This window comes from Manis javanica, chromosome 6, assembly GCF_040802235.1.
Source record: "Manis javanica isolate MJ-LG chromosome 6, MJ_LKY, whole genome shotgun sequence".
NCBI lineage: Eukaryota > Metazoa > Chordata > Mammalia > Pholidota > Manidae > Manis > Manis javanica.
The window spans coordinates 54556753-54569030 of NC_133161.1; positions in this window are offsets into that span (position 1 = coordinate 54556753).

A 12278-nucleotide genomic window follows, 5' to 3' on the forward strand; every position below is an offset into this window, starting at 1 on the left:
GTATCTTATCCCTTTCCCCAGGCACTGGGTTCTCGCAGGTGTGGATGTGGTCTGGCTGTTGTCCTGTGTCTTCTGGTCTCTCTTTAAGGGCTAGTTGTATGTGTTGTGTTTTCAAAAATATATATGTTTTTGGGAGGAGATTCCCACTGTCCTACTCACACCGCCATCTTGGCTCTGCCTAGTCATCTATTTCTTTTCTGTAATTTACCAAATTACTTTTAAATATCTTAGAGTAATGTGAATGCTCTTCAAATTCAAGTAGATTTTTTATGTCAAGTGTTTTCTAATAACCATCTGTAGTCACAAAACTTGCAACTGGCTTACAACACATTAAAAGATCACAAGAGCCACAAGAAGAATTTTCCAAAAACTTTAAAAACATTACTACCTAAAGCTGTACTGTCTAGAAGTTTCCACCTAGCCACTCATCCTTCTTTCCCTGAATCTATCACCAGGTGCTGATTCAGAGATCCTTAGGCACCTGGAAAAAGGGTTCCTCCAGGAGCCAATTTATCCATGGAGCAAGTTTGCACATGGTTACGGAAGTAGATGCCCAAAAGGTGGTGCACCTCCTTGGCAATGCTCATTATCACAGAGCTTACCACTGCAAGTACTAGAGGATCCTGAATACTCTACTACCCGCAGTGAGTACTGATTCATCCATCAGTGAGAAGTGTCCAGACAGAGGGTGTGGGGAAGGTGATGAGAATGAAGAGTAAGAGCTCCATCCACCCAACACCCCACCCCACCAACCACTCTAAAGATTGAGAAGACAGTTATTTCCTGGCACATGTGTAACCCATTTACCATGCTACAAAGTGGTGAAATACCAGTGTCAACCTCTTCCTTCGGCAGTTTTACAGAACCCACTCTTCCTAATTGTCTCCTCTTTAGTTTTTTGGCCTAGTTTCAATTTTTCAATCCAGCACCATAAAGTAAGACTGCAGTTGAATGCCCTACTTATTTTTTAAAATTCAGTTTTCTGTCACTCACTCTTGTCAAAATGTACTTTTCACCACCTTTAATAATACCTCTTTAGTTAAAGCCTTTATTTATAATTGTAATTGATTCCTTTGCTTTCATCCCCACCCCATTTCAGTAGATTCTATGTGGAGTCAACAGATAAGGAAATTGACTCTATTACAGTATAAATCATGTCACTCCCCTTCTCAAAACTCTCTAATCTATCCACTTAGAATTAAATACAAAATATTACCATAGTCAAACAGCATTTAGTTATCTGGTTTCTAGTTACCTCTTCAACCTCATTTCCAACTACTTACCCCTAACTCACTAGGCTGTAGGCATTCTAGAAACATTGAAGCTTCTTTCTACCCTTTGCCTATTATACTTTATTTTCCAGGTCTTCCTCAGGTTCAAATGATCACTTTATTCAGTTCTCTCTGACCATGTGTCACCTACTGGACACTATCTAAAATACCTCTCTCATTCTCTTATCTTGATTTAATTTACATCACTATCTGAAATTGTATCATGTAATTATTTGTTGACTTAAGAATCCTCCATAGAATGTAAACTGTTTTAGGGCTAATATTCTCTCTTATTTATAGGGGTTAGAATATTGTATTTTACATTGTAAGCACCCCATTAATTCACCTTCAGTATTAGTTCATGAATCAGTTTTATTTTGTCCTCCTGCCCAAAAATGTTCTCAGGGTCTAAGCCGCTACATAGGACCCCCAAGTCAAGATCTGGTGGGTGAGTGAGGATAAACTAATCAGAATGACTCAGAAACTTAATTTAATCAGACTTACTTTCAATATTATGTATATCTCTCTTCCGAACCCATGTCCCTCAAAATAAACTTTGACCCACTTCTCTAAATCTTCTATTGTTATAGACAATGCAGCTGTCCAATCAATAAACCTGAAGTTTTTATTTGCTGTTAGCTATGTACAGAATTCTGAATGAAGAACCATTCCTAAGTTAGGAAAGAAATGTAAAAGCTGCTTTTAGTCCTCAAGATTTTATTAACTGAAGACACAGGAAGTGAAATAAAATGCTGACTTTATTCATGTCTCAATAACCTGAAAAAGTGGACAGAACTTGTGGTGTTTCTTATATATTTCCAGTAATTGGCATACCTGCTAAGAGAATATGTGTTGGCTGAACAGAAGTGTTTCCTTTAAAATGTCAGAAACTTTATGCTTATTCAACCCTGTGGCACAGAATCTACTACAGTTATGGCCTATCATTAGAGGAATAAACACATTCAAAATAGTTTATTTACCATATTGCCTTATCATTCTTTAAGAGCAGAAGAGTACTTTTTTTTAAAGCTTAAAAATTTGTGATTAAAAAAATATTTTTAAAATTTGTGATTTATTCCCCTAGCTTTTTTAATTGGAACTTTTGAATGTAATATAACTTCAACTTCCAAATATTATTATTAACTTAGATTTTAATTAAATTTTAATATTATTGTGTTCTCTGGAGGTATTGAGATTCATAGGTGTTTTCCCGCCCACATTAAGTGACCCCCAGACTGCTGTGCTTTTTACTTCCTGTTTCTCATTGTATGACTGTTTCTGATTAAAAATTAATACAAGTTTTTTGTTCACAAATGGAAGTCTAAAGGAGAAAATAAAAAACACCTATAAATGTCACCTAGAGCACCAAGAAAATGACTGTGTAATTCTATGCAGTGTTCTTTTTATCATACTTTAAAGAAATTATTTTGTTTACTTCTATTATTTTTAAAGTCGTGTCAAATAATATTTATAGCTAGATAATATGACTTTAAAATATTACTTTAATCATGATGAATTATTTTACCATAACCTTTCCATTCTTTATTTTGCTATTAGCCTTAAATTGAAAAATCAGGCTGATTTTAACTTTTCCTAAAACAATACTGGTATGAGTATTCTCATATGTAAATCCTTTTGGCCATCAATGGGTATTTTATTAGAGTAAAAATGCAAAAGTTAAGTAACTGAGTCAAAGTATATAAGCATTTTAATACTATTGATATCTATTGCTAAATATCTTTTTAAATATTAAAATATTTTAAAATATTGAGCCCATTTATATTTCCTCAGTATTTATCAGAGTAACCATTAGCTTCACTCCAACAACACTATCATTTTAAAATAAATATTTGCCAGTTCAATAGGATAATTAAGGATCAATTGTGTTTTTTGTTTACTGTTGAGTCTGAACATTTTTTTAACATGTTAACTAGCCATTTGTAATATTTTGTTTGGGTATGAAAACTGCCTGTTCCTGCACTGTGACCTTTTTAATAAGGTTGCTTTCTTTTTGGTTCGATGTAGCTATTTATATGTGAAGAATATCCCAGATTATTATTTGCCTTTTTCATTTTATTTTTAAGTGAATCAGTGAAGGAAGCAAGGAGAGTAAGCACCATGTTGATTTGATTTTTTGTAATTAAACATAAGTAGTTGAAGAAGTTGGTGTTGATAAAGTCTTGGAAAAACAATATCTTATCTCTCTGTTTTTCACCAATTATGTTTTTTTAATTTTTCATACATTTGTTCAACAGATATTTATTAAGTATTCAGTGAGTTTATAAGTTAATGCTAACTCAAAATAAGGTAAAGAAGCACTGACATAGTGAAATACAGAGCCAAGTCTCTAGAATATGTAAGCATAGCTCCACCTACATACTTTGATTTGTAAGATAGTTGAACTGGACAGAACTCTCCTGAAACTAAAATTCTGATTATAACTACAAATTCCCCATTTGAGAGAAGATGAAAGGATACAAACTATTAAATCTTGTGCCTGCCCAGGAAACATAAGCATATATTTTGAGGGAAATATGAAAAGCTGGGGCATAAACATGAAATACTCTAGAGGGGCAGGAATCCAGAAATACAGAGATGGAAAAGCAAGAGGCATAAATAAACAAAGCCTTGTTAAAAATACCAAAGACAATAAAAATGACATTTTTAGAAATGTTCAGAACACGAAGAATGAGGCCGAAATAGGTCCACTGCCTGGGGGCATATGACATAATTCTGGAAGGAATAGCTAATACATTGGATGACAGAAAAAGGATTAAAAATGATCTCAAGAAAGAATGAAGGGCCAAAGCCAACAAGATGAAATCAGAAAGTGATAAATGAGTCAACCTGCCCTTAGAATACAAGAAAAATAAACTGTACAAGTACGGAAAACACTGAGGTTTTCCCTGGTTGAAAATTCAGTATGAATCAGTGGTTCAGCACATGGCCAACTTAATGGCCACGATTATTATAGAGCATATTTACAAAACAGGTAAAAAGATAAACATGAGCATCCATTAAAGGGAAGATAAAGTCCAATGAAAAAATGCCCAGCTAGGGGGCCCCACTCGAAGACAACAAAAGCTTTGCAGGGAGATAACTTCCTTGCCTAAGGGGACCAGACCAAAGGGGTCCCAAACAGATCCCACACAGATGCAATTGAGCAAAACTAAGAACTGCCCAAACCATACCTCATCATCTCATTAAAATAAAGTTATGGTTTTGCTCCCCCTCTCTCCCACAGGCTCTTCCATGTGTATTTTAAAAAAAGACATGTGCACCAAGAGGAATGGGTGTATAAATAGAACTGTCAATCAAATGACCTCACCCTGCCAGTCAAAGAGACATCTCCAGCTAGGACATGATACACATACCCTCACCTAAGGTTTGGGGGCCTTTGTCTACCTTGGCTCTGGCCCACTCCTCCCTTGGAGTGTATTCAATGAAAATTTTTGCTCTGCTTTGCTATTGTGTCTCTGCCTTTCAGTTCTTTGTTTCTGTGGGGACAAGTACCACGGAGAGCAAACTCAGCCCGCAACAGAATCACAGAGATAGTTATCCTCCAATACTTGGTCATTTTCAGAACACACCTGTTGTACTTTACATAGTTGTGTTTTTACGTTACAGAATTAGGGGCAAGATAAGACTCAGTATTATCAATGACCAGAACCATTTTATATGACCTCTAAGGGAACTGGAAATTTCTTCTGTAAATGTTGGACTCAACACAAGGTATGAAAATTGTAAAATGTTTTAATGACTCTGGTAATAAAAATATTTTTACCTTATTCTCTGTTGTTCCAGAGATTGAGATGAGTGCAGTGGATGGAATCCACAAATATATAAATGTTGGTTTAGTATTCAGACTTTTTTTAAACATAGTGTGTTCCTGGTTACTGGAAGAGTTGAAGAGGTCAGGAATGTGGTAGAAATGATTTAAATATAGGATGATATCTGACAAGAGGGATTCTCACAGCCCTGAAGGCCTTACCATTCTATGTTAATCTACTTTTCATGTTTGTTCACATAAACGAGGCTCTCATTCTCATCAATTTCTTTGTTTCTGAAGTAATTATGTAAATCGTTGCTCAGCTAATAAGTACATAGCAAAATTATTATTAATTATCTTAGGACTTATTTTTTAAGTGTTCAAGAAAGTATCAGAAATATCTCTTTTTGGCTCCAAGAATTTGAAGAACATTGTATTTTACTGAATCTCAATTGCTAAGCAGCTGATTCTTTTTAAGTTAGAAAGCAAATCTCGGCAGATATTATTATTCCTGATTTATGGATTATAACAGTTGATAGTGTTGTTTATTTATACTATGTGTTTGCTGATTTGTTTTTTCAACTTGTTCAATCAATTGGGTATTAAAATTTCCCAAATATGATTATGGGATTTTCCATTTCTCTTAAAATCTATCAATTTTTGCCTTATATGTTTTGACATTCTATTACTGGGAATTTCCACACTTAAGGTTGTTATGTCTTTGTATTAATTAATATATTGCTCTGTAAAAAATTATGCCAAAACTTAATGGCTTGAAACAATGTTTATTATCTCACCGTTTCTGGAGATGAGGAATCCAAGTGCAGCTTATGTGTATGTTGCAATCAAGGTGTTGTCTAGGTCTGCAGTCATTTCAAGGCTTGTCTGGTCACCATCTGCTTCCAAGTTTATGCATATGTTTAATGGCAGGAATCAGTCCCTCATCCTGTTGTTGCTGGGCTGAAGATGTCAATTCCTCCTTGACTGTTGTTCTAAAACTGCCCTCAATTCCTTCTCTTGTGGGTCTCCCAATATATCAACATGCCTTCTCAAAACATACAATCAGAGAAGGCAATAGAAATGACCATAAGTCACAGTCTTTTGTAACCTAATCACAGAGGAAACATCCCATCACTTTTACCAAATCTGTTAGAAGTAAGTCACTAGGTCTAGTATGCACACGGACAGTATTACACAAAGATTTGAATACCAGGAGACAGAAATCATTGTGAGACATTTGAGAAGCTAACTACCACAAACTATTTGTTGAATTAACCCTTCTATCCTTTTATTATCCATTTCTATCTCTGGTAATAATTCAGTTTTGAAGTATATTTTATTAATACACTTCATTAATGTATTTTATATTAATATAGTCATTATTGGTTGGAATATCCTTTTCCTTCCAGTAACATTCACTCTATTTTTTTAAGTGTGTATTTTGTGCACACTATATAGTCTTTTGTTTTCTTTCTATTCTTTCCAACATCTCTGCATTTTGGTTATCATGTTTATTTCATTAGTGTTTCATTTATTTAATTTAATTACTAATATTGTTGGAGATTGGTGTGCCTTTTGATTTTTTCTTTTCTACTTGTCTCCTTTGTATTTGGTTCCTCTGTTTCTCCTTTCCTAATTTTTATCTGGATTTTAAAAAAATTTTTTTAAATTCCATTTAAGTTTTCTGTTTAGCTGCTAGCTGTATTTCTCTTCTTATATATATTTTGCATTATATATATATATATATATACACACTTCTTGTTACTTCAAGAATTAAAATACATCATTGACTCCTCAGAGTCCACTTATATTCAATTATATACTACTTCATATAACTATAAAAATCTTATAAGCACATAGGACATATTTCTCATATATCACAATTTATTATATATATCTACATACATTATAAACTCCATAAGACAATGCAATGATTTTTGTCTTAAACAGTTATAAGATTTATAAAGATATTAAGAGGAAAAAGGCAAAAAGAAAAAATAATCTTTTGTAATAACCCAGATAACTATTTTGGATGTTCTTTATTCCTTAGGATCCAAGGATCATTTTCCTCAGTTTGGAGAATTTGTGATTTCTTGTAGTTCAGGTCTGAAGGACATGAATTTTAATATTTTTTATCTAAAAATATCATTATTTTGCCTTTATTTTAGCTATATATAGAATTCTGGGTTGATTTTTTTTTTCTTTAAGCCCTTAAAATATGTAATTCCACTATCTTCTGCTTTCCATGGTTTCTTATGAGAAGTCATTGATTCTGTCACATGTCATTTTTCTCTTGTTTCAAGAGATGCTCTTTTTTACTGGATTTCAACAATTTAACTTGGCCTTGTTGGGCCTTGTTGCTAGCTTCTTTATGTTTCCTGTGCTTGATGTTTAGTTAGCATCTCAAATATTTGAATTTCTCTCTTTCAATATGAAATTAATTGTAAAATTTTGGCCATTATATTCTCAAATATGTTTCTGTCCAATGTTCTTTACCTTTCTTCTTATGCCAATACTTATGTTTGATATCATTTGACAGGGCCCTGGGTCTCCATTCACTTAAAATATTTATTTTGTTTATTGCAATTAATTTTTATTGACATATCTACAAATTAACTTACTCTTTTCCTGTCATGTCCATTCAGCTAAATCTTTATAGTATATTTTTATTTCAAAAATTGTATATTGTTTACAGTTATCCATATATGTACTATTATGATGTCCAGCATTCCTTTGTGTAGACCCAAATTTCCTTCTGGCATAATTTAATTCTACTTGAAGAATATTTCTTTTAATATTTCTTATAGTAAAGATCTTATGTCTTTACTAGTAAATTTACTAAGCATATTCTCCCAACTTTTGTTGGCCTGAAAGAATCTGTTTCCCTTTCATTATTAAAGGTTTTTTTTCCAGGTATATAATTCTAGATTAATACATTTTCATTTGCTTTTAAATTTCAGTACTTAAAAGGTCATTCACTTGTCCTCTGGTCTGAATAATTTTAGATGAGACTAGAATTCTTCCATCTTTCCCTCTGTATATAATATGTCCTCTTTTCTCTGGACACTTTGAATTTTTAATTCTTATCATTGGTTTCCAGCAATGTGATTTTGATAGGCCTTGTTGTGTTTATTCTATTTATAGTTTATTGAGCTTCTTGAATATGTGAGTTTATAATTTTCACAAAATTTGGAAAATAATTGGCCACTATTACTTCAAATATTTTTACCTGTGTCTTCTTTTAGAACTTATATCTATGTCTTACTTCTTGAATTGCCCTACAAGTCATTGAGTCTCTGTTCATTTATTTTTCAGTCTTCTTTTTGTCTCTGTGATTTAATTTACATTGTGATTTTTCTCTCTGTAATTTTAATTTTTATTATTGTGTCTTAATGTTTACTGATTTTTCATCTTTAGTGTCTAGTCTGCTATTAACCTCAGATGTATTATTTTTCATTTCAGTATACAATTTTTCATTTAAAGAAATTATTATTTGTTCTTTCTTATATGTTTACTTTATATCCAATTACATTAATGCTTTCCTCTTCTTCACTGAATATATTTCTAATAATTATAATGGATTTTTTAAATATTAGTTCATTCCTTCATCTTGGATATCTGAGTTATGGATCACATTTTCCTGCTTCTTCATATTTCAGATATTAATTGAATAGTGTATACTGTGAGTTTTACATTGTTGAGTGATGGTTTTTTCATATTCTTTAAGATTTGATACTTTGTTAAGTTACAGAACAGATTGATACTTCAGAGGCCTGTTTTAAAGCATCAAATACAGAGTTGCCTTTCCTCCAGGCATAGCTTAGCCCCACTACTTATGTGTGCCACACCTGTGTCCTCCACTGAGGGCTGGGTGTTTAACAAGGACTCTTCTTGGTTATTAAGAGCTCAAACATTCCCAGACCTCTTTTAAGCTTCAGATTTAGTTATCTAGCCATTCCATTTCTAGCCTTGTGGTATTGTACCCCATGATCATGTGGTTTAGAATTTAACAGATTCAAGGGATCCCTATGGAGATTTGTGGATGAAATGACAATGAAACCCTCCTTTCTAGTACTCTGTCCTAAAAATGTGGGCTATGTTATCTCAAGAATTCTGTTTGTCCCATAAATTTTGTAGGACCACCATGTTCTGCTTGGTACCCCTCTTCTTGTAACACAGCCTGTTAAGTGCCTATAGACAATAGGTCAGGACAGAACACCTTTCTTGTTTCTCTTTTCTTAGGGACTACAGTTCTGCACTGCATGTTGTACAGTATCCGAATACTGTTTATTTGAATATATTGTATATAGTAGGGGAGTAAGTCCATTCCTAATTACTCCAAAATGGCCAGGAATGGTACCACACACGCTCTTTATTAAACTGTTAAAATCATTTGGTTTTTTTTATGTTTAAAACCACTAATAATCAGAAGATTATTTCAGACATAAATGGAAAATTATGGTAAATACAGTACTAAGTACTATTCTTTATTTTCACAGGCACTGATGTTACTATTAGATAACAACTTCTAAGCTATATTATCAATAGAGGACAAAGAAAACAAAAGATGAATTCAAGTTTGATTATTACTGCTTCTTGATCTTTAAAGAAAAAAAATCCCCATAATGTTTCTTTTTGCTCTTTTTAGTAGGACCACTTTATCAAATCTGAGCTAACTCTTTAGGTACAGTCCTCTCTAACAACACTGACAAGAGTATTAAAATATTAAATAGACTTGTAATACTTATAAACTCCTAAAAGGTTTGTAATAACTCTTTAGATTTTCTCTTCCTTAATCTTCTATACTAATTGGTCATTCTGTCCAGTGCCTGGGATCGCCATACAAATTTAGTTTATAGTAGCTTAAACACTTTAAATCAGATCTCAAAAATTTTAATTAATTTAAAATATTGATCTTTTCTAGCCCTATATCAGTGATTGAACTATGTCATCAACTTAATTATATTAAGACAGGTAGTATTTGTTTCCCAACTCCATGATCCTTTATCCATATATTAAAATTTCTATAAATCTTATATGGGTAAATAGGTACATGAGGGTCTCAAAACTCCTAAATACTTACTAGCAGAATTTAGCTCCTTAAAGAGAGCGATTATGAAGGCTTTTCTTCTTATTGGCTAATAAGTTTAATAAGAATTATTTTGAGGTTACCCACACATTCATATTCAGTGTGTCATATACAAGCCAGCAGATGGCAAACTTGAGATTTCTCTAATACTTTCGCTCTTGTTGAAGATGTATAATAAATATTGAATAGTTTTTTTGGTATACCATGGCATAAGAAAAATTGAACCGTTTAATTATGGAGCCACTGGTATTTGAATAGTAATGTACTTTATTTAGTTTTCCCTTGGTTTACTGTTTTATCTTTTATTTGAATAAATTCTTTCTTTAACAAATAGCTTTCAGAGATAGGGGTGCCAATTCAAACCCAGTTTTTGTTACAATTTCTCCATTTAAGAGTAGATTTTAGCTGTCGGTAAACTTTGGGGAAATATTTACATTACTTAAAAGGGCATGCAAAATATACTCTGTCATTCAGAACAGGTAATGAAATATTCTTTTGAAAGTTGTAACAACATTGATCCTCATATTTTAAAACACAAAATGGTAATTTTTTTCTATGGATAATGATTGTTTTTATTTTATTTGCAGTATTTCTGTTTTAGTGTAACTGACTGGTAGTCATTTATAAGTGAAGATGGATTTAATTTTTTCCATGTACATTTGGTTTTCAAAAGTTCTGGATTTTGTGTCAATGATACAAGATCATTAAAAAATGTTTATTTTCAGATATATGATTAGGTTTTGGGGTATTTAAGTGAACATATTTCAAGCCATCACATTCAGAGATGAAAGTGCAACCATAATACATGATTTACTCAGTTCTTTCTGTGAAATTCATTTATTGTTAATACTACCTCTATGTACTCTACAAAATTAATCCTGTTTACTATACGTTACCCTCCTTCCTATATGCCTGCATTAACAATTTAGTTTAACAGTTGCTGTACTTCATTTTTCTTTTCCTAATAGGGAAGAATTTTTTTTAAAAAAAAAACAGTAACTAAAGACAAACCAAAGGTTTGGAAACATTGGTGCTTCATTATTTCTACATATACATCAGATCATTTAGATGACTTACACAATACTTAAATAAAATAAACTATGCATCATTAAAGCCAAAAAGTATTTGAAGGATTATAATGGTTGGCTGTTTGGTGGACTGAGTTTTCAAGAAGTGAAAAGTGAATCCACTAATTATTCAACATAAATGTTCTCCAAATACCACAATAACTAAAGACTCTTCAAAGTCTAATAACTTACAGTTCTTTCTTCCTTGCTTTTCTATTTTTAAGGGGAAGAGGACTCAAATGTTTTTAAATGTAGAATATAAATATAAGGAAAGTGAGTTATAGTGAAGAATTGAATTTAAACTATGAACAAGCCCTGAATCAAATTTAAGAAAACAAACTGGCACTGATGCTATAGCTTGTATATCACTCAACTTTAATGTTCTTAGCACTGGGGCTCTAGAAAGAGAAGCTTCTAATCAGAGAGGTGGCTGCACTGCACTAGTCTGCATATAGAGGTCAAGACACCTGGGTCTTGTGTAATGTGTCCTAACGAATCCTTTCTTCTATTTCCCTTCAGTCTGTCTCCAACTGGGGAGCTCAGTTTCTGAGAAAGATGACAGAAACCCCAAAACACCTTCCTATCCCTCCACTTCCAGGATCACCCTGATGGATTACCTTGTGATTTTTCATGTGATAAAATCAGGGATATGAAAACAGGGTCCGGACACAGCAATTCCCAAATTTATAGTCTCATGAGTATCAGATCACAACAAAAAATACCCAAGCCAAGGTTGACCCCTGCCCAAAGACGAAGGCAGACTCATAAACAGTTGTGCAATGTGCCAATTTTGTTTTAGTAATGCCCTTTCTAATGAAGTACTTAAATGTACACCTCTCTTGAATTTGAGTAAGAACACACGGTCCCAGTCGCTCTCAGTCTGAGGACGCTTCCGCAAACGTGCAGCCGTGCTAGGTGAGAACAAGGGTCCGCGGGCTGGGGAGCAACTGCAGCCACATCCTCACGGAAGTGCGGCCCCGGCCAAATGCGTCTCCCCCACCCAATCCTCCCCAGGAGTGAACCCAGAGGTGACAGGTCTTGGCAGCGGGAGTGGGCGCTTCTAAGGAGCAGGCTTGAGCCTA